Source organism: Mesoplodon bidens, assembly GCF_964165515.1.
Source record: "Mesoplodon bidens genome assembly, chromosome: 8".
In the NCBI taxonomy this organism is placed as follows: domain Eukaryota; kingdom Metazoa; phylum Chordata; class Mammalia; order Artiodactyla; family Ziphiidae; genus Mesoplodon; species Mesoplodon bidens.
The window spans coordinates 38,551,220-38,575,016 of record NC_138165.1 but is presented as its reverse complement, the minus strand read 5'-3'; the positions used below and the strand labels follow the sequence as shown (position 1 = coordinate 38,575,016).

General features: G+C 32.6%; 1 protein-coding gene across 19 annotated transcripts in view; it reads right to left on the bottom strand.

Moving 5' to 3' along the window:
• Positions 1 to 23,797, bottom strand: part of BAZ2B (bromodomain adjacent to zinc finger domain 2B) — a 385,073-nt gene that overhangs the window by 167,259 nt on the left and 194,017 nt on the right. Inside the window, exon 1 of one of the 19 annotated variants that reach the window (XM_081243242.1) lies at positions 6,832 to 7,086. The exons of the other annotated variants lie outside the window; for them this stretch is intronic. The gene's annotated coding sequence lies outside the window, so the exon portion shown is untranslated. Of the gene's footprint in view, positions 1 to 6,831; positions 7,087 to 23,797 lie in introns of those variants that run through there. 19 annotated transcript variants of the gene reach the window in all.

Genomic DNA, 23,797 nt, shown 5'->3' with positions numbered 1-23,797 from the left:
TATATATACACACATTTATATGTGTGTATGTATATATATATATATAATATTTATTTATATGTATAATGGGATATCACTGAGTCCTAAAGAGCAATGGAGTTGGGATACATGCTATAACGTGGATGAACCTTGAAAACATTATAGTGAGTGAAATAAACCTGACACAAAAGGACAAATATTATGTGACTTCACTTATAGGAAATATCTAGAATAAGCAAATCAACAGGACAGAAAGTAGATTCAAGTTTACCAGGGGCAGGGGTAGGGAGAAATGGAGTTAGTGTTTAACAGTTACAGAGTTTCTATTTAGAATGATGAAAATTTTTAGAAATAGACAGTGGTGATGTTTGCACAACATTTTGAATGTAATTAATGACAATGAATTCTAAACATAAAAAGTATTAAAATGTTTATGTTATATATTTTTACCACCATTTCAAAAATGTAATAATGTAATTTACCAAAAACCAATGGATTGTACATTTTACATGGGTAAACTGTATGGTGTATAAATTATATCTCAATAAAAATATTATAACAATTAATGTTTAAAGTGCCTCTTCAATGATTGAAGCGCAGGTCCCTTTTCCTTAAAGAAGCCTTCCCTGATCATTCTATGACCTTCTCTTAATATCAACTCATAGTATTTTACTTGTTTATATCACTCATTTAGCACTTAATTTCATCCTCCTTTTGAAATCTCTGGTGTTTTTAAATTACTATTACACATTTAATATTTGATTATGCTTTGTTTACAAAACAAGATTAGTTGCTCAAATTATCAAATCAAGACTCATATTTAATATTTGTTTGTACTTTTTTTTTTACCAAACGAGATTAGTAGTAGCTGAAATTCTCAAATCAGAATCCAACAGCCCTCTATCATCTTCAAATTATCAAAAAATATTTCAATTTTACACTTGCACATATCCATTAAGTAAGAATTTCAATAACAACTGTTATTTCTGGGAAAAAATAATCAGAATACTCATTCCCTGGGCACTCCAATGAATCAAGGATGTAATAGACTTAGTTTTATAAATATTAAAAATAGGTAGTAGGATACTTATAACAGAAAATTCTGTTTGACCAATCATTTTTCTTTTTCCCCAAATGAATTAAAGATAAGATACTGTCCAAACAAAAAATAAAAAAGGTGAGGGCTTCCCTGGTGGCGCAGTGGTTGAGAGTCCGCCTGCTGATGCAGGGGAGGCGGGTTCGTGCCCCGGTCCGGGAAGATCCCACATGCCGCGGAGCGGCTAGGCCCGTGAGCCATGGCCGCTGAGCCTGCGCGTCTGGAGCCTGTGCCCCGCAACGGGAGAGGCCACAAAACTGAGAGGCCCGCGTACCGCAAAAAAAAAAAAAAAAAAAGGTAAGGAATACACATTTAACATATATACAAATATTTTTATGTCTAAGTAGAAATGTACAGGATATATACATTTAATCCTGAACAGGATTAAATAAAATATGAAATTACACAGATAATTTAATTATAATAAAAAAGGTATTTGGGGCCAACCAAAAGTTTTGTTTACTTAAAAATCTTATTTAATAATTATAGTGATCTTAAAATAAATTATACATAAGAATTTGGGGTATAATGATGAGAGAGAAGGAAAACTTTAGAGAAAAGAACAGGAAGAATGAATATATATATATATATATATGATATTCCTTTGGAAAACAGCATAAAAACTTGAGAAATATATATAGCACACTTGGGATAAAGTCATATACTTATAGAACAGAGATACAAAGGCTAGGTAAATTTTCTACCTATGTAGAAAATTAATATATGCTTAAAATGACCTTTGAGGCTTATAGGCTATTTTAATCCACAGCAGGGTTTTCTTTTTTTAATTGGTACTTAGAGAAATACATAATATGTGTTTGCTAAAATATTTCTTTCCTGCAGAATGTCTGAATGATTTGCTCTTAAGTATGTCTTTGAAAACATATCATAAATGTAAAGAGTATTAGCTCACATGAAATTTAAGAAATAACGTATTTTGTTCTAAAGGCAAAAGGTTTAAGTTTTTAAAATATGGCATCATTACCTCAAAAGTAAATCTATTTCAATGAACAACTATATTTCTATTCCCTACCAAAGTAGAATGACTTATGTTCACTTTTACAGTGAAAATACCCACTGGCATCTCAGAGAATATTGCTTTTCCAGCCAGAAATACAGCTATTTATCAAATTCACTTCCCCAGAAAACAGTCAATAAAGAGAAGGAAACAAAAAATGGTTTCCATCAGACAAAATAAATGAGTTAAAACTCATTCTTCATTAATTGGGAAGTCCTCATACCCTTAATCTCTGAGGCTTTATAATTTACACATGATTCAACAAGCTTGGATTGAGATTCCCAAGGTCACAGCATATTAGAAAGAGGGATAAAGATGATGATGATAGCAGCTGTAAATTTCTAAGCACATATTAAGCACTACACATGGGAACAAGGGCCAGGAATGGAGAGAGTATCTGTAATAGGAAACTGTACTGAAAGCTGTGTAGGAACTTAAAAAAGACCAACAAATGGCTTGACTCCATGACCAAGAATCTAGAAATCTTATGTCTCAAGGGTATCATTATGCTACAATACAGAATAACTAATGCTCAAAAAGACAACTCCTTGAGACCTTAAACAAATGTCTAAAACTTTGCAAGGTTAAAAATATACATTTTTAAAATAAGGAGCATGGACAATACAATCTAAAGACCTAGATTTGAATCCAGACCCATCACCTAATATATCAATGACCTTAGGCAATTGTAATCTCCTTCAGACTCAGTTTCTCCAAATGTAAAATGGAAATAAAACTCACCTTACAGCATTATGGTGAGAATCAATATATGTAAAAGCACCCAGCACAACTCATGAATATACTAGCTACTGAAATACTCTGAAAACTTAACTACTTAGAATAATTTGTTGAGATAAACAATTTTATTACTTTTAAATGTTATTATTTTTTAGATGTTTAGATGTTACTCTAGTTTGTAAATATGTAAAAGTAGAAAAAGCCGATTCATTTAAGTGTATAAAGAATGCTGTCAAAGTTCATCATAAATCACCACCAATTCATTCCTCAGCCTCAATTTAGATGGTATCTCCTCTGGAAAATCTTCCCACAATTTCCACTCGCATATCTATTAAACACTTAAAAATCTACCACGTCCAAAACCAAACTCCTGATTGTCCATCCCTATCCCAAACCTGCTCCCTATGAAAACCGTCCCCATCTCACAGTTGATGGCAACGCCATCCTTCTAGTTGCTCAGCAAAAAACCTTGGAGTCATCTGGCCTTCTCTTTTTCTCATATCCCACATCCAATCCATCAGAAAACATTTTGGTTGAACCTTAAAAACATCCAGAATTTAACCACTACCAGCCTTACCTAAGCCACTACTTTTCAATCAGATTATTCTAAGAGACTTCTAACTGGTGGTCAATGCCTCCCTACCATCTATTCTCAACATAGCAAGTGGAGTGAACCTTTACAAATATAAGCCAGATTTACCAAAAGCCCGCAATGGCTCCTTAAAGTCCCTACAGTGCTCTGTAAAGCCCCAATTACCTCTGTCAAAACCTCCTACTCTCCCTTCTCCCTCACTCTACTCCAATCATTACTCTGAACACACCGGGTATGCTTTTGCCTTGAGTCCTCTACCTGGAAGGCTCTTCCCAAAGATATCTGCATACTTTACTTTCTTGATCGTTGCTCATACATCACCCAACTCATCACCACCACAGCCTTCTTACCCTTCTCTACTTTTTCTTTCCTCCATAACACTTGTCACCTTCTAACATGCTATATACTTATTTATTATGCTTACTGTTGACTCCACCCCAATATACGTTCCACAAGAGCAGAGACGTTTGAAAATTTTATTTACTTATATATCCCTAGAACAGCACCCCAAATATAAATTAAATATATAAATAAAAGAAGACATTAGAACTTCTTTGTGTCACCTTTAGTATCTTGCACTTACCCCTATTATATCAGTTATCACATTGTACTATAATAGCCTGTTATATTTTGCCTCTTCCACTAAACTGTAAGTTTTGTGAAACAAGGGATTTTATTTTGCTTTCCATTACTATCACAGAATGTACTTACAGTGTCTGACACTTAGTAAGGACTCTAATATTTGATAAACTGCTGAAAAAGAACCCCATCTAAATCAAAGGCTTTAGCGCCTTTATTATCTCCGAAATATAAACACAATGCTTAAAGGCATGACACTGAAGACTGAGTTCTTTCTAGATTTTGTTAGAGATTTTGGTCTGGCTCTGGCACTTATTGACTAAAGGACATTGATGAAATCATTTAAATTCTCTACAGCTATTTCCTTATCAGTAGAAATGGGGGTAATGATACTACCTATACCTCATGTGATTATCATGAATGTAAAATAAGATGATAATGAAGGAATTCAGAACATGCTTCTTCAAAATACGCTGCTCTGGCATATTGACTGTTTTGAGTTAAAGGCACTTGAAAAACAGCAAATACAAGAAAAACACTGACCTTCCTTCTTTCTCTTAAAAGCAGGAAATGAAATTACTACACGAAAGATGTCCTCCCTATACCAGAAGGAAAGTAACATTCTTATCATCAAAGAGGAAAAGTTGAGACTGAGAGAATTCTCAACAAACAGACCTTGTTAAAATAATTCTTATCTTCCTTTAGTCTCCCCAAATAGCTTAGTCACTTTTCCACAATTGCCTCTCTTTGGTCAACCTAACATAAAACAAGTAGATTTCACCATTTCTTTGGTCTTCATTCCTTTTGCAGACTCCATTTCACACAAAACTTTGTATTAAATAAAGGTGTATGCTTTTCTCCTGTTGATCTATCTTACCTCAATTTAATTCTCAGGCCCTGCCAAATAGAACTCTAAGAGGGTAAAGTTAAGTTTGCTTCTCCTACAATAAAATTAGCCCAGTAGTTTGCACATATTAAGTATTCAATAAGTGACATCTATTATTTGCTATTACAAATTAAACAGGACTTCCCTGGTGGCACAATGGTTAAGAATCCGCCTGCCAGTGAAGGGGACATGGGTTCGAGCCCTGGACCAGGAAGATCCCACATGCCGCAGAGCAACTAATCCCGTGTGCCACAACTACTGAGACTGCGCTCTAGAGCCCACAAGCCACAACTACTGAGCCCACGTGCCACAACTACTGAAGCCCGCACGCCTAGAGCCCATGCTCCGCAACAAGAGAAGCCACCACAATGAGAAGCCTGCACACCGCAACGAAGAGTACCCCCCACTCACCACAACCAGAGAAAGCCTGCGCGCAGCAACAAAGGCCCAATGCAGCAAAAATAAATAAATAAATAAATAAACAAAAAAAAACAAATTAAACAGAGGCACTGTTATAAGTCCTACTTCAATAACTTGACCAAGTTGGAATATTCATTAAATATAATCCTTGGAATCTCCTTAGAATGACCAATAACATAAATATCGAGTTACCTAAAATATCTTTGATAATCATTTTGCAAAAGAAGTTACCTTAACTCTCTCAGCAAAAGCATTTACATTATCCCAGAATATTTTTAAAATATTTCTGAATGTTAGGTTCTATGACCATCTTCAGTAGCTGCCTTCAGTGTTTAATAATTTCATAGTATTTTAAAATATAACCAGGATGCCTAGTACTAGAGTTTAAAAATTAAACATCTTACTTTTTAGGTGAACTATACTTATAGGCCTATAATATATACACATCTTCTTCCCTCTACTCTAAATAATCTCATTTCCAGGAAGAAGACTTTTGAGAAAAAGTTAAATAATTTAAGTATATTTGTGACTCTTTACTAAATCACCTCCAAGCTTTCCACTTCTCATTTTAGTCATGTACCCAACAATATGTAGAATCCTCTGGTAATGTTATATTAGGGATTTAGCAAAACTAACAATTTTGTTGAAATTAAAAGGGCAGTTATATGATGTTTATTTTAAACTTTACTTTCCACTATTTTACAATAGAAATAATTTTTCTATTATTTCCTTGTCTACTGTGACTCCTAAATCTTTTCCTATTCTATGTTCAGGGTCAGTTGTCCATTTTATAAAATACTTATGAATAATCATTTTCTTTACACTTTGTACTACCATAAAGAAAAACAACATTCATTTTACTTAGCACACATATGAACAGTAGACAAGAAAACCAAGGTAAGCAGTTTAAATGATTGTCCCAAGACCACAGATGGAGTGACTGCCAGCTTTAGGATTAAAACTAAGAAGCTCATTATTCCCCTTCTTATATTCTGAGTACTTAATATTGTTTTTACATCACAGGGATCTCATAATTAATTTAAGAATAATAATTTAATTTAATAATTAAAACAATTATCAATAATCCTGACAATATATTTAAATAGATTTATGAAATGTATTCAATAAAAATAAAATTAGTTTACCCAAATATTCCCTGTAGAAATTAATCTGATTTACTACATAAGTTATTTTTAAAATGTTGCTTAGAGTGCCAAGAAAGTGACAGCTTAATATAATTTATCATTTCAATGTCTTTTTTAAAAGCTAATTTCTTTAACCAAAATCTACAGTAAGTATATGAGAAGGTTGGATTTAATACCAAACAAAAATACTTTTTCATTAAAAAAGAAAAATCCTCCAAACTTAAAACAGTAGTTTCTACTCTAATTGTAAACTTCAACTTCAGGAATTACTTACAACAGATATATCTAAGAAAAGACAATGATAAAAAGTAAAGAAAACACAAAATACTATTGCATTTACAGGAGAAAAAGACATACAGTACAACATTAACAGCTTACTGTGGAGAGTGGGTTTAATCAGGAAGTAGCCATTATCCTTTCGATTCAGAGCAGTGACAGCACTCCAAAACAACAAGCCGTGATATTTTTCAGTTAAAAGGCATGAAAGAATACCTACTATTGTGTCCTAGCTTTGCTGACCCCAAAGGTCACCATATGTCTTTTATCAGAAGCTATCATGAAAACATAAACCAAGTAAGCATTTACAATGCTTTATTTGTTGAAACACCTAAAATCTACCTAACACAACCTCTCTCTCTCAGTTACTCACAAAACATGGCTGTCTTATTCAGAGATTAGCAATTATTGTAATGAGATACTGTCGGAGAGGGTCAAATAGTACTTCCTGCAGTTTACACATCTTGATTTCCTGGTAAACAAACTGAAAGGCAGGTGGAGCACTTAGATCACCAGTAACCGTGAATGCTCACGTGACAAAACTAAGCCAGGTGAGGTTGATGTCTCAATCTTTCTTTTCTTAATTTTATTAACGTCAAAACAGATAATAAAGAGTTCTATCTTTCTTCCTTTTTTAAGGAGGGTTTATTCCTGACATGTGAAAGCACACAGTTTATAATAAGGAATGCTTGAGAAACGAATCTGTTTAAGTAGGTTTTAAAAATTACTTCTCGGCAGGTAAATTTAAAAACAAGGCAACACTAGCTAACAAGGTTTGAAAAGAAACTAAGATTAACTGTTCAAAAACCTGCTATCTATAGAAAATGTCTTTGAATTTCAACTCCTTCAAGAAAATAGATAAAAGAAGTTTCTGAGTTATAAATAAAGACAAGCTCTTGCAAAATAAAACTATAATTCATGTGGCAGTCTTTGGGGAAAAAAATCTCGATTATATGAATCAAAAAGTTTACATAACTTGAAGCTACTCCCTGCATCATTTAAAATTCATATTTCAAAAAGAAAACAAACCCTAAAATATTTAACTGTGAGCATTTAAAAATACATATTGTTAGCTTGAAAATTAAGTTTCTCTGTCCTGAGTTCTTCCTCCAAATTGCTGTTTTTTCACTCTGAAATTTCTAGTATAGTTGAATGAAGATTGATTTAAACTAAGGGTATAAAACAAACACACTGTCAAAATGATAAACTAATTCACTAATTTAAAAATATTTAGGAGATTTTTTTAATCTATAAAATTTCATTTATCTTTAAAATTCTATATATTCTAAGGCCCAGCATCTGCCTTAAGTATTATGAACACAGCATGCTTTAATTTTAATGCAAAGAGCTCTTAATGACCCTTTTACAGCAATATAATCAAGGCATTAAATTATATAACTTAAATCAGGTGTATATTTACTCTGCAAAATAAAACTCTAATGTATTGCAATAGAAAACAAAACAAAGTGACAATAAAATCACTGACAACAAAAAGAACACCTAAGTAGACAAGACTGTGCCAAGAATACAAAATATCAGAACAGGTTATGTTACAAACATTTAATATGTATCATTTGAAAGGAGTACATATTTAATACTGAACACCATTAATGCAAGTTGCTAATCACCATCTTTATTATGATGATGCATGAAATAGCAAATTTTCAGAAAACTATTACTAAAAGTTTCCGCTGAATTTCTTGGTCCAATTAAATAATTCAAATATCCTATAGTTACCTGGAATGCAAGACACAGCCCTTATTTCCTTTATAGATAATTTAAGATATAATTCCTACCAAATAGGTAGCTTTGACTATGTAATTCATATACGGAAACAAAACAAAATTTTAAATTAGAAAACTATTATTTCAATTATTTCAAAGACCCATGACTATCTTAGTTTCCCATATGGATCAAATTTAAAGGATAATGAAATTAAGATACAGAAGTAAAGAAAATAAATTTGAAATTTTGTTTCATTCAAGGTAGCTTTTATCAAACGTCAGCAAATCTCAGGGTAAGAGTTTACAATTTGGTTGAAAGGGCAAGGATGAAAACCAGGGTAAATATGATACCCTCTGAGTTAGAAAAAGACCCCCTCTGAGCTAACACGTGAGAAAAGGAAACCTTTTCCTCCTCTAGATGTATTTCAGCTCTACTTGTTCTGGCAGTCAGGCACTCTTGCGTAAAGCACACTCAGCACAACGAACTATACCTGGCAGTTCTGTACAGGGAAAAACCTCCAGAAAGGATTCCCTTGCCCCTGGCAGGTCTAAGAACCACAGAGGAGATTAGTCCTCCATGACTTAAAAAATTCACGCAAAATGAAAATGAAAGACAGGAAAGGGGACAGGAGAAGGGAGAAAGGCTCCTACATTTATTTGCTTACATTCTGCTGGCAGTAAAGAAGCTTTCCATAGTTATTTATATCCCATCTTATTTCAAAATAACTTAAGGTGACTTATGGACATATGATTAGTAAAACATATGTCCATAAGTCACCTTTCAAAATGTAAATTAATATGAATAAAGGGAAAATAAATGGAAGCAAGAAAGATGAAACACAAAGTAAAGCTGGAACATAGAAACGCCTGTCATAAGGCCTTGCATAACTCTAAGATGTGAGTGGTTCAGCTCTGAGCTTCCTAGCAATCAAAGTAAAGTGGGAAACAAGATCAAATTATAAAATTCTCATTCTGTATAAACTGCATTTTACAAATAAGCACCAAAGCTTTCCCTAGTACTTAGAACTGAGAGAAATATCTTCATACTTTTCAATAATGCAACCCTGGACAAAAAATAATTTTCTCAACAACATCTTTACAGAGATTAAATAACAAATTTCATATGAAATTCCTTTCACCCTTTCTTCGGGGCAAGTTGGGATCATAACATCATGAAAGGTTACCCAGAAAATGAGCCAACTTTCTAGGAAGCTATGTACCTAATTGGGATCTTTAAACAAACACTAACAATCCCCAGCATCTTTTGTTAAATTCACAGTCCACTTTCATATTCCAATTTCATATTTCATTTTCTAAATGCAGATTCTTCTGCTGGATGAGTAAATAAAACGGACATGCAAGTGATAACTGTGGTTCCAGATCAAGGAGAAGACATTGGTAGGATAGGTCCAGACACTTAAAAGGGATCTCTCTTTTTAACTTAAAACAGTTCCTCTCTTCCTCTTTGTTGACCTTCCATGATCCTGCTCAGTTCAACAGCCTGGGAGCCCAATCTCTGATGATTTACATTCCTCCTCAGTTTGGTATTTGTAACTACGGTAGAGAAATCTGACTTAGAGTTTCTAGATTCCTACCTTCTCAGACAGTCTGCACCAATTTCAATTTATTTTAGAGCATGAATCTTGGCATATTTTTGCAGCATTTACTTTTCATATTATTGTTGGGGGAGAAAGACAGTAAAATTAATATAAAAGCTATTTCCTATTTCCCATTTTATTATACAAGATAAAACAAGGTCCACAATAGTAGCACCTCAACACACCATACATCTGGACTGAATACTACTAAAATTTAACCACGCTACAATCTAATTTTCATGTGGGGTAAAATAAATAAGTAGTAGCAAATATATTCCATTACAGTTGTGTTGGTCTCTTCACTGTCTCCCAAAGATGCCAAGGTTATGTTCTCTTACCTACCAGTTTGTTTATGTTGTTTCCCATTTCTTCCTTACCACACTATCAGCTTAGATCTCATCATTTTCAGGAGGCCCCTCACTCAGAGCCTAACTATTTGAGCCCAGAAAACCTTCTTTCTCCACATGATTTAGCTCTATATTACTCTCTAATTATTTTAGGGATCTCCCTTACTAGATTTTGAAATTTCTTATTTTGTATTACCCATTGTGAACAATAAAATGTAAACATTATAAGTACAAATTAAATTAAGATGGTGCATTAATAAACTGCTGTACATATTTATAACAGCTCATGTTTGTCCAACATAAACAAATTATTTATTATGATTGCATCAAGTGAACCAGAAGGCCAATTTTTATTTTTATTTATTTATTTTTGGCTGCGTTGGGTCTTCGTTGTTGCACGCAGGCTTTCTCTAGTTGCGGCGAGTGGGTGCTACTCTTCGTTGCGGTGCACGGGCTTCTCATTGCGGTGGCGTCTCTTGTTGCGGAGCACGGGCTCTAGGTGCAGGCTTCAGTAGTTTCAGCATGCGGGCTCAGTAATTGTGGCTCGCGGGCTCTAGAGCACAGGCTCAGTAGTTGTGGCGCACAGGCTTAGTTGCTCCACGGCAAGTGGGATCTTCCTGGACCAGGGCTCGAGCCCGTGTCCCCTGCATTGGCAGGCGGATTCTTAACCACTGTGCCACCAGGGAAGTCCCCAATTTTTATTATATAGATAATTTTTAAATGATATACAATCAACCTATATTAAATCAAATCTTGGGCTTTTCTATTTTCAAGCTTGTCAAAAGAATTTTAGTTATGACAACTTTTGATAACACTACCAAAAGCCAAATAGATTTTGTAAATTATTGTCAGACCTCAAAATGACTAAAATTAAATGACAATTGTGTCCAGTACAGTTTGATCCACATTTGAATTCATATACATAACCCTAAGAGTCATGCAGTCTTTTACCTGATTAAATGAACTCTTCCAATGTGGAGCCACTGAAATTTGTTATTTCTGAATTTCCTATTTTATGAAAATTGAAATCTAACTATAGTAATCTCAACATACAATTTTTGCTATTGCAAAGGGTAGTAGTATTTACATTTGGCATAATATGTACACTTGCTTAACATTCTTCTTGCAATAAGAAAACCCATCCTAACATTTAAAAATGTTAGAAAGCTTATGGTTAACCTCATATTAATTATCAGCTTAAATCAAGATTATAGTCTATTCATGTAAAAAGTTATAGGATAATTTAAATGGTTACTTTATTAACCACCTTACAATTGTTTATTTCAGGGAACAAAAGTAGGAAATATAGCTATAATATAAATTGAAAAGCTTTGAATAAATTTAATAACAAAAGAAAGAATATAATTCAATTTTCTCTCTTTTCCTAAAAGACAAACTGAAAAGAGTAAACCAAAGAAAGCTACACATATATATCTTTTCATTTATTGTAACATAATAGATACACACAGAGCCTGTAAAAATACAATATTCATTTTGCTGCAGAAGAACAGACATTGCATAACAATGAGATTTGCTAATGAAATCAACCATCAACCTGGAATACATATGTATTAAACCAAGACCCCAGTGTCATTTTCTTTTTGCATCGTTTGTTCTTTCTTTCATTTTTTCTTGACCTTGTCAGTATTTTTGTCCTTTAGATTTCGGAACTTTGGTAAAGAAAAATCAAGACTATAACATTATTATATAGAGTACTGCTTTTTATTCATCACATTTATTTTTAATGTAAATTCCAATTGTTCTGCTTCTATCAGCACTATTAATGTATCCTTGGGAAAAAAAAAATCAATGGATGCTACCAGAAGAAACAAAGGAGGTTTATTTCTATACAAAATTGTTGAATCAGGTTTGAAGAAAACTTTTATCAACATTTGACATAAATTCCATATAAAAACTTTTATAGCAATATTAGTCCTTACTTAAGAAATAAGAAAATAATAATATATTTTAAAGTCACTTTTGTAATAATGTAATTCTTCCAGCAGTTCTCACTACTGACAATTAGTAGATGAAATAATGTAAGGCTGATATAATAACCATGTTTTTAGATAAAAATCATAACTTTTCCCCCCAAAATGCTCTGCTGTTCTGGTCTACAAAGTTAATCACTAATTTCCATTTATCAAAAATAAGCAATTTTGAGAATTTTCTTAAAGATTTATGACTTAAATTTATGATTTAGTTATTACAATTTTCTGTAAAAGCCCAAAAGACTATGAAAATATTTGATATATATGTCTTAAAGAAAAGCATTAATGTCCCTCAGAATTGATTTATATCTTTTTGAGTATAAGCTATTTAGCTAAATGACTATCTGTCCTATTGGTTGTCCATTTACACAAATTAAGTTTTCAGTTCACATGTACTACAGATAAAATTAACAGCCTAGCCTGTTGTGGTATACAATTGCTACTAATTCATGATTATAATAGTTTTTTTTTAAAAGCAGTACTTATACCAGCTAAAACAACTTTAGCCAAACAAAACTGTTCCCTATTTTTATTTTCATAACAACTTAATATCTAACCTCAAACAATATCCTGCAAAATAACAAAAGTCAATAAATATTAGTTTTATTAGAAAAGTAAACCAAACAGATATTCCTTATCAAACTTAAATTCTCTGAAAGTTGCCACTGACAGTCTAATAGTTCTCAAGGCTAACTATTTTTAAAATAGTGCAGGATAATTTTAAACAAAGAACTACATAATCACAGGGCAATCATTAATCCACACACGAAGTATTTCCCTAAAACCCCAGAAATTTCTATTAAAATGGCAAAATATAAATCAGTCTGTAGGGAAACAGACAGCTAAAAAAATGTCTATGGCAATCCCGAAAACCTACTTTCACTAAGGCAAAGGATGAAATCCTAATAAAATGTGGTGATAGGCTTTGGAAGGTTATCAAGCTCCTTGCTACTCAAACTGTAGTCCACAGACCAGCAACGCTGAAACTACTTGTTAGAAAGAATCTCAAGCACTAGCCCAGACCAAATGAATCAGAATCTTATGCACATTAAATTTTAAGAAGCCATGATCTAGAGAACTCCTTAGCCTACCTAACAATTTGTATATCAATTCCAGTAACTTCTGATATTCTAATAACTCCTCAGAAGTCCATATTAAAACGCAGAATATTCGGAGAATAAACTATTTGTCATGTTCAAAGCCCATTACCTACTATTTGCTTAATTATCTGAAGTTTTGTATTCACATGGACTACAGATTTTAAATTTGTAGTAATACAAAAAAATAAGAAGGTGGGAATAATGTATTTTTGTAAGATCTTAGAAAATATTAAATAAATGGATAAAATTGAAGTATTATACAGTCTTAGCAATTATTTTAAACTACTTCAGCAAAAGAATCCTTTCTTAAATAAAATCCTGTGAAGAAGCCCTGTATACTAAAAAAGAAATAAAGGGCTGCTCTTTGGGGCAGAGGAAGCACCCAGCAGTAGCCAACACATCTCAACAGAACCAACTCATACGATTCCTCAGAGTACAGTTTGAAAACCTGATTTAAGGGAATTTTAACTTAAGAGTCTAAAAGTGAACTGAACAACTGTTATACTGATCACAAATAAAGTTTACTATTCATCAAAGCAAGTTGTAAAGATCACTAAATAGAAACCCACCCATAATTTAGTTTTTCTATACTGTTTTAAAGTAAGAACACTAGATAAAATTACATAATTAAGCATTTTTTTTCTAATTCAAATTGATCTTTCCCCAAATAGGTCTAATTGGTGAACTTGGATTTAACTAATATGTTATCTTCAATTAAATTATTTTAGTTAGCAGTTTGCCTACCTTATATAAGACATTATGTTAAATGCTATATGGGCAATACAGATGAATAGACAAAGTACTTATCACCGTGGAAGTCTAAGACAAATACATGAAATACAGTATGTGCCATGAAAGCAATAGAAATATAGTACTATAGGAGCAAAGTTAACTGAGGATATCAGAAAAGACTTCATGCAAAGCTAACATCTTAAGTAGGCCTTGAAAAGTATATAGGAGTTTTTTGAAAGGCAAAGATGGCTAGGCAGAGAAACTAGGAAAAAAGGTATCCTAAGTGGAGGGAAAACAATATGCTGAGGGTAGAGGCTGAAAAGTATTGGGCATGCTCAAAGAATAGCTTGAGGTAGCTTGCAAGTCCCCCAATAACAAGAAGCATGAGTTATTAATCTTTATAATAGTAGCACTTACAAAACTCAAGTGTTAATATACTTGTATAGCCTAATAAAAGCTTTCAGTATCTACTGTTTGAATGAATTAATCAATCAATAAGTGAATGTAATCTAGTCTAGCTAGTATATAAGGCATATATAGAAAATAGTGGGAGATGTGGCTGAAAAGCTAGTTTAGGACCTTATTAGAGACAACCTTGAACATCACTTTAAGTGTTAAATTTATTCAACACTGCAAACAGTGGTAAACTACTTGCATTAGAAATATTGATCTAGCAGTTTTAAGTAGGATGAATTGGAGCAGAAAGAGATTTCCAAGAGGGATATTACAATATTCAGCCTGTTGCAAAAGATTAGGCAAGAGGAAAGGGTCTGAACTAATAAGATTGTGGCAGTTGAGTCAGAAGTACGGAGATAAATATGAATATGAAAGATAAGATGAATCAATTCTTTTTTTACTTGTTGACTAGTCAAAGTAGAGCAAGAAACAAAAAATTAAATTATAGATGTAAAATCTATTGAACTTCATAGCAGATTCTACATAGACGGAGTAGGAAGGCAAAAATTAAGGAAAATCCAAAAGTTGGGAAAAATGTAGACCAGGAAATCTCTTATGCACTTATGGTGTAAACTCATATAACCACTGCAGAAAGAAATTAAGCAATACTTAGTAAAATCAAAGCTGTATGTAGTCAATATCACAGAAATTCCACTTCTGGGTATGTAACCCAGAAAAACTCTCATACATATACATAAAGTCATATACAAAAATGTAAACTACAGCATTATTTGTATAGTGAAATACTAGAAAATAAATAAAAGATTGTGGTGTGTTTTTATAATGAAATATATAGCAATTAAAATAAATGAACTAGAGCTACACATGTTAACATGGATATATATCTTTAATATACAAATACAACCACTTATGGGAAGTACAAGTTATGTTGGTTTGTTTACTTCTATTTATCATTTTATTTAAGATAGGACAATCTGAAATAAATCAGTCAAGAAAGGAGAAGCTGGATATGTCTTATGAATAATCAATGAAACAAGTCTCTGGAGGACACAGAAAAGGATAAAAATCAAAAAGCATGAATAAAGTCTTAGGTTTAGTAAGGAGGCAAAATATTTTTTGTTTTTACCAGGACTGATTTATTTTATAACTGGAAGTTTTTGAAAACCCTCACCAATTTCACCCACCCTCCCACCTCTGGCAACCACCAATCTGTTCTCTGTTAACTATGAGTTTGGGTATTTTGTTTTTGTTTTTAGATTCCACATATAAGTGAGATCATACAGTATTTGTCTTTCTCTGTCTTACTTCATGTAGCAAAATGCCCTCAAGGTCCATCCATGTTGCTGCAAATGGCAGGATTTCCTTCTTTTTATGGCTGAGTAATATTCCATTGTATAAATATATAACATTTTTTCTTTATCCACTTATCCATCAGTGGACTCTTAGGTTTTTTCTACGTCTTGGCTATTGTAAGTAATGCTGCAATAAACATGGAAGTGCAAGGTAAAACAATTTTTTTTTCTCAGGGATGGGTGGGAAGGTAGAAGAAAACTTTTTGTAACTTTTTAATTTGAAATAACTATATATTTACAGAAAGTTGCAAAAATAGTATAGTGAGATGGCATGTACTCATCACTCAGGTCCCACTAATGGTTACACCTTATATAACTATAGTACAATATCAAAACCAGGAAACTAACTACAATGTATACATGTATACATGTATATATACATACATGTTCTATGTCTTACCACAGATCTAGATTCATGTAAACAGCACTGCAAACAAGATACAGATCTATTCCATCACCACAAAGATCTTTCTCATGCTACTCCTTTACAGTCACACCCAAACCCCACTCTCCTCTACCATCCCTAACCCCTGGTACCACAAATTTGTTCTCAGTCTCTATAATTTTGTCTTTACATAAATGGAATTATTGAGTGACCTTTTGAGATTGACTTTTCTCACTGAGCCTGATGTCCTTGAGATCTGTGTATCAATAGTTGATACCTTTGTATTGCTGAGTAGTATTGCATGGTATGGACACACCATACCGTGTTTAGCCATTCACTTATTGTGAGACATTTCCAGTTTTGGCTATTACAAAGAAAAGCTGTCATTTTGCTGGGATAAATGCCCAGGAGTGCATTTGCTGGGTCATGTATTTCGCATATGTTTAGTTTTTTGTTTGTTTGTTTGTTTGTTTGTTTGTTTGTTTAAGAAACTACCAAACTCTTTTCCAGAGCAGTTGTATCATTTTACATTCCCAATGGCAATGTATAAGAGCTCAATTTCTCCACATTCTTGCCAGTGGTAGATATTGTCACTAATTTTTGTTTTAGCTGTTCTGATAGGTGACTAGTGATAGTTCATTTTTGTATTCCTCTGATGGCTAATGATTTTGAACATCTTTTCATGTGCTCGTTTGACATCTGGATATCCTCTTCAGTGAAATGTTACTTCAGTGAAATGTTACTGAGTTTTCTAATTATACTGTTGGCATTTTTACTGTTGAGTTTTGAGAGTTTTTATATATCCTAGATATGAGTCCTTTGTCAGATATGTGGTTTTCCATATTTTCTCCTAGTATATAGCTTGTTTCTTCACCATCATAACAGGGTATTTTACAAAGCAAACAGTTTTGATTTTTGTAAAGTCCAATTTATTGATTTTTTTTACTTTCAAGGGTTGTGGTTTTTTGTGTCAGGTATCAATATAAGAACTCTTCATCAAGTTAGGACTTACAGATTTTCCCTTATGTTTTCTTCTAAAAGTTTTACAGTTTTATGTTTTACATTTAAGTCTATAATCCAAACAGATCTTGAACTGGAAAAGAGGGAAATTGATAGATCTGTTTATAAGAAAGTCTTCAACTACTTGGTAGAGTTATTTGCCACATTTATTGGGTATCTACGTAAAGTATGAAGCACTTAAGATACAGATATAAAGTACAGAATATAGAGAATGGAGAAAACACATAGTTTTACTTCATTGTTTTAAGTGCTTTGGCAGAATTGTACGTCAGTGCACCTGACTTAGACAGGAAGAACTTGAGAGTATTCTTCAAGAAGAGTATGTCTGCTCTAAATCTTTAAGAATGGAGAAATTAGGCTACTCACAGAGGGAAGGCTATGTCAGCAAGAAATAATAGCACTGAACAAAGGCAAAAAGACTATATACCCACTGCCTGCTTTAAGGAAGTATAAATGGCTTCAAAGTTGGGGAATACTAAGTATGGGAAATTTAGGCAAAATTTTAGATGTAGATAGGAGACAGATGTAGAAGATATCATATACCCTGTAAATGAGATTAAATTTTATTCTGTAGTGATGGGAAGCTAGTAAAGGATTTTAAGTAGGTGAATAATCAAGTTAGATTTGTGATGGCATTTAAATGGTCACTGAAGAGGACGCTGAATCTGGACACAGCAAGACTAGAGGCAGAGCCACCAGTTAAGAGGCTACTGTGATAGCCCAGGTGAGGCATAATGCAAACGTACATAAAGATTTAGGCATTATGAATAGAGAAAAAAGGATGGATTTGAGAATTATTTAGGAAAACAATAAAGAAATGTCTTTACTGAAAAAGCAGGCAGAGAGAAATGTTGGCTTAAGGAGCACAGAGGTTATGAAACAGCAATTGTGGAAAATCCTTTTAGTAACCAATAGTTAATCTGTAGGATTATATAATACAGCATTTACCAAAGCATTGAAAAACACTAGCCCCTCTTAAGAGGTTCTTTGAAGGAAGGGTCAAAGATTGGAGATTCACAAAACATGTTAGCACATTAAAAGATGTGCCTAAACAGTTGTTAAACAAAACAAAACCTGTTTACCTTTGTTTAACATTAACCCTAGGTTTTTCAAACTTACTTGACCATGGAATCTTTTTATCAAGCAGTACTCACTCTACACAACTAAGGCTCTAGCAAAACTATTTTGGGGATCACTGGTTTAGCAACAATATGAGCTTTAGTTAAGCTTACAGCATAATTTTTTTCAATATTCTCTTTTTTAAAAAAAACTTAATTCTTAAATGTAGGTCTATGTGAAATCTCTCTAGCTTCATTTATTACTCCCTTTCATTACTCACACCACTCCAGACACACTGGTTTCCTTATTGTTACTGGAATATGCCAAGTACAATCTTCCTTAGTGTCTTGGCACTGGCTGTTTTCTTTGGAAGAGTCATCACCCAGATATATGCATGACTTGGTCCTTCACTTTCCTAAGATCTCTGTTAAACTGTCATCTTCTTAGGAGGGGCTTCACCAACCACCCTATAACAAATACTAACTTCACAACCCGGACACTCATGACTCTTAATTTGCTTTATCTTTTTTCATAGTGTTGATTACCATCTAATATAGTAAATATTAGTTTACTAACTGTTATCCCTTTCGCTCATTGACTGTTAGCCCCATGTGTGCACAGTCTGTTTTGTTCACTGCCTTATCCTCAGCATTTGCATGTACTAGGCACCCAATAATTAGTCACTGAATAATTTAGTAACCATCATTTAACCTCTATCTGAGTGTATTTACTTCATACCAAAGTAGATTATAGGTGAATAGCTACATATCAACATATCCATTGATAGGAATAGTATTCTTTATGATGTTATGGTTAATATTTTTTATGCTCACTTTCTATCTAAAAGGTCTAACCAGTTTTATCCTTAAAAACAAAAACAAAAACCCAAAAGAAAAAAAACTTCCTTCAAGATTTGGGGACCTTTCAAATTTTTCTCCTAATCAAAAACAATTGTAAAATTGTATAACTTTATCTTTAGAAAATGCATGGACATTATTTTGAATAATTGTTGTTAAATTTCTCTTTAAGTTTACTTCTTTAGACACTGGCTTAAGAAAGACTACAAATTGAAGCAATTTGTACAGCAACCTTGACCTTCTAGAACAAAGGGTAGTTTTCTTCCATGATGTACAGAAATTCCTTTCTATAACTTTAGCAACTGTCAAATGCTTTAGTAGGTTTTACGTGTGTAATGCTTCCACTTTTAATTTTAGCCATGACTTACTACTCTTCAGTATAAGTCAGCTGTCCAATTGAATATACTCCACATGGTAGTACACTCTCATGGGGACCTATATTCCTCTAAAAACTGGATTTCTCACTGATACATGCAACAATATATTCTAATATGAAATACTATCTCTAAAAGAAAGAACTTTTAAAAATATACAAATAAATCAACACAAGATACATATTTGACCCAGGTATAAACTCTTCATTCAACAAAAAATTTTCTGTACAGCAATCTAGCAATGATTAAAATGAAAAACTTGAATTCTTTCCAATAAAAATATGTGCAATTAAATAGTAAATAAAAGTCTCTAAAATTATGTATGCTCATTATGCAGTGGTCATGAATAAGTAGGTGTACTCTTTAGTATTCTAAGTTTTATTCAAAGAGACTAGTTTCTTTTACCTTCATAACTAAAGCTATTTTATATGTATAACAAGTCACAATCTAAGGGTCACCTAATGTTTTTCATGAACTAGTTTAATGACCTTAGTTGAATCACAGTCTATGAGACTCAGTTCCTTCATCTGTAAAATGAGAAAGTTTGTCTAGGATTTTTAACATATTATTTTCTAGCTTTAATACTCTGTGAGTCTAAAAATATACCTTTTCAGTTAAACTCTATTGTTTTTACCCTTGCAAACTAACAGAGAAATATTTCTGATTCCAAGAAGTGCCTGTTCCCTTAAAAGCTTACTTCTTTAAGAACTAGATAATAAAATGTATTTCTATTTCTCTGTAACGAAACACCTCAACTTGTACTGAAATATGATAAGTACTGTTTAACTACGTTAGGTGAATAAAAGCTGAGGACAATTTATTAGAGCATAAGAAAGACTCCTGAATACTAGAAGGTCACAGACTGTGTGCTGAGCTGCTAGCAAAACATCTATGATGTTCCAAAGCTGCCATTTTTCTTCCTTGACAAAGACTCCATCTGCCACTGAGCCATTTACAGCCTCCAAGTCAGAATATCAATGATTTCCAACCATTCTGCAAGCTTGCTTTCACCTTGACATCACCTCTGTAATACATCTAATGCAGAAGATACATATATCCCCAACTATAAGCATGAAGCCCATGCTTTATTCACCTGCTAGGTATTTAAACTACCCTCTAATGTACCATTTTTATTCATGTTGAATTGTAAAGGAATTTTAAAGTGTATATATTTGCTATAATTCTTGTTGCTTTACTTACTTGCTTTCAATCAGATATATTCATAAAACTTTAAAACCTGAAAAGACTGTACTAGGTAGTTTTCAACTAAGACAACAGAACTATATCATGTTTCCATTTAATATAATCTGCTCTAAAATGATTTCATATAAAACATTTTATTTCCTTAAAAGTTGAGAACATTAAAGCAATGAAGAAATGTTGATAAAATTTAGTTTTGCACTCGAATCTGTGTTCTTTACATTGTAAACAAGTGAAACCCATTTACTTAGCAATGAAAGAGAAAATTTTTCAATTATGTTTTGTTGTTTCCTACTATTTTTTAGTGGAAATAGATGCAAATTGCCAAAAACTATTAAAAATTCTTCTTCCATTCCTTTTAAACAAAAGCAGTATAGGGACTTCCCTGGCGGTCCAGCAGTTAAGACTCCATGCTTCCACTGCAGGGGGCATGGGTTCGATCCCTGGTCGGGTAACTAAGATCCCGCATGCCACACAGTGCAGCCAAAAACAAAAGCAGTATAATACTTAATCATTAATATTTATAAAAATGGAAATAACCTTACTTAAAATATTGCTTCTCTACAAAGTAAATAATGAATTAAGACCTACTCTGTGAAAAACATTAAGGGGAGTATAAAAAAGTTTACAACAAGATTCTCGGCCTCAAGTAGAGGAAATAATACATGTACTCATGAAAAACTATATAAAAAGACAAGGTATTTTATAGTGAGCGGAAGTGTGTTACACGAGAAGAAATTATGGATTACAGGTTAGGAGACAAGTCTAATTACATCTTTGCTCTGAACCCTCCAAGTACCTAGTTATTTATCCAGAAAAACCACTTACTCACCTGTAAAGTGAGGTGACTAGAATAAGTGATATCTAAAGTCTCTTCCTGTCCTAGCATGCTATGATAATAGGATACCATGAGTCTAGATGTCAGATGATTACAGATACTAACTGACCCTAAATTTTCAAAGGGTACTCCCTTTAGGTAGATATGGCTAGTCCTGAAAAGGAAATGAGATTTGAATTGGGTCTTGAAGGATGTACAGCATTTGAATATATATGCAGAGGTAGAAAAAGAATCTTCACAAAAAAAGGTAATATTATAAACAAAGACACGGAAAAAGAAATCATGATTTCAGATATGTTAATATGGCAATGTTAACCATAATCAGTAAGAAGAGGAGACATGATCCTGGAGACAGAGAAGCTAGTAAGTAAACCAATAGAGCAATCTAAACATGACCTAAATAGGGTGGTGGTAGGAGTGACAGGAAGACAAAGAATGCAAAAAGTACTGAAGCTAGAACACAACCACTTTTAAGTTTGGATTATCTAGAGCCAGAGGAAGGAGAGTAATGCAAAATGATAACAGCATTCATATATTGATGTGGGAAATAGTGATACTATTAACAGAAATAGACCTGAAATGTGATCATCTTTCTAAAATAATATGAAAGAAATATATAATACATTAAAAAGAAATAAAATCATCTAATTTTCAGAAAAAGAACTGGATTAGGAAGTAGCTACTGATGCTGGAGTCTCTGCCATAAACTGACTGTGTAACATCCAGCCAATCACTCTAAGGTTTGGTTTTCTAAAATGAGAGTACTGAACATAATATGATTTTAAGATTCTTTTCAGTTTTATATATAACACATCATATTAATTTCTGAATAAACTTGAAGTTGTAGAGGCAATCTTTTGAAATAGTCTTAATCCTGACTGACTGAAAATTTAACATTTTGTGTACATATGAAAAGTTGAGAAATACAAAGTAATTCAACCAAAAAATTATTTAAATATTTATTTTCACCTACAGGTACAACCAAAACACAAGTGCCACAAAACTAAAGGCAAAAGCAGCAATTTCAGAACTAACCCTGCATTTTTGATCCTACATTACTCATTAGCTAACTCATTAAACACCTTTTACTAGGAACTAAGGGAAAACCAAAACAGAATAGTTTCCATGTTTAAGCTTATCATAACTTTATTGGTGAGGTAAAATGAATGTATGTAAAATAATAAAAAGTTGCCTTTTGATATATACTAACCCACATACAAAGAAAATCATAGCTTAACATTATTTCAAAGGGGAAATGAACCCCGAAGTGCAATCTATAAAACGTAATGGATATGAACTTTTGTGAAAGGAGAAAATATTCTTAGAAAGTTTCTTAAAAAGAGAGGCCACAATCAAATCAAAATTTTATTCATATTTCATACTTATTTTTATACAATGATTACTCATAATTTCAAGAAAAGAACCTCATATTTATTCCAATGTCATGATTAAAAATATATGGAGGATTTATAAAGTGTGCTTCTAGAGGTATGTGTGAAACAAAATAAAACAAGTTTTTTTCTAAACGTTAAGTTACAATTAAATCATATTCTGAAATAATTTGTATTCTAAAAATAATTTTTATATTAAGTTATAGTTTTAATATTTTTCAGGAAAGTACTTAAATTTAACAAACATACAAAAGAGGGAAGTCAATTTCTAGTAACGCCTTATTTTTTCCATGAAGTATGCTTACAATAAATAATTAAAACAGCATATCAGAGCTTATTACTATTAATTTCTCTACTTAATATTAACATTATACTCAACTAAAGATATAATTACATTGGCAGGTGCTACACATGTTACAGTGTGGTAAACTTTTATTCTTTGGGAAAAATATTTCTATGCACTCATAGACTTCGATCTACAAGATGACATCTTTCTTATTAAAATATATGTTTATTTTATTTGAAGACTAAACCTTGTCTAGTTTCCCTAATAAGTCCAATATTCAGTATGCAAAAATGATCACAATACAATACTTAAAATAGACAAAGAAAATAGATTAGAAAGTGTTACTTATAAAAGTACAACTTCAGATAATAATGAACTCAGCTCTCTTCAAAGATAT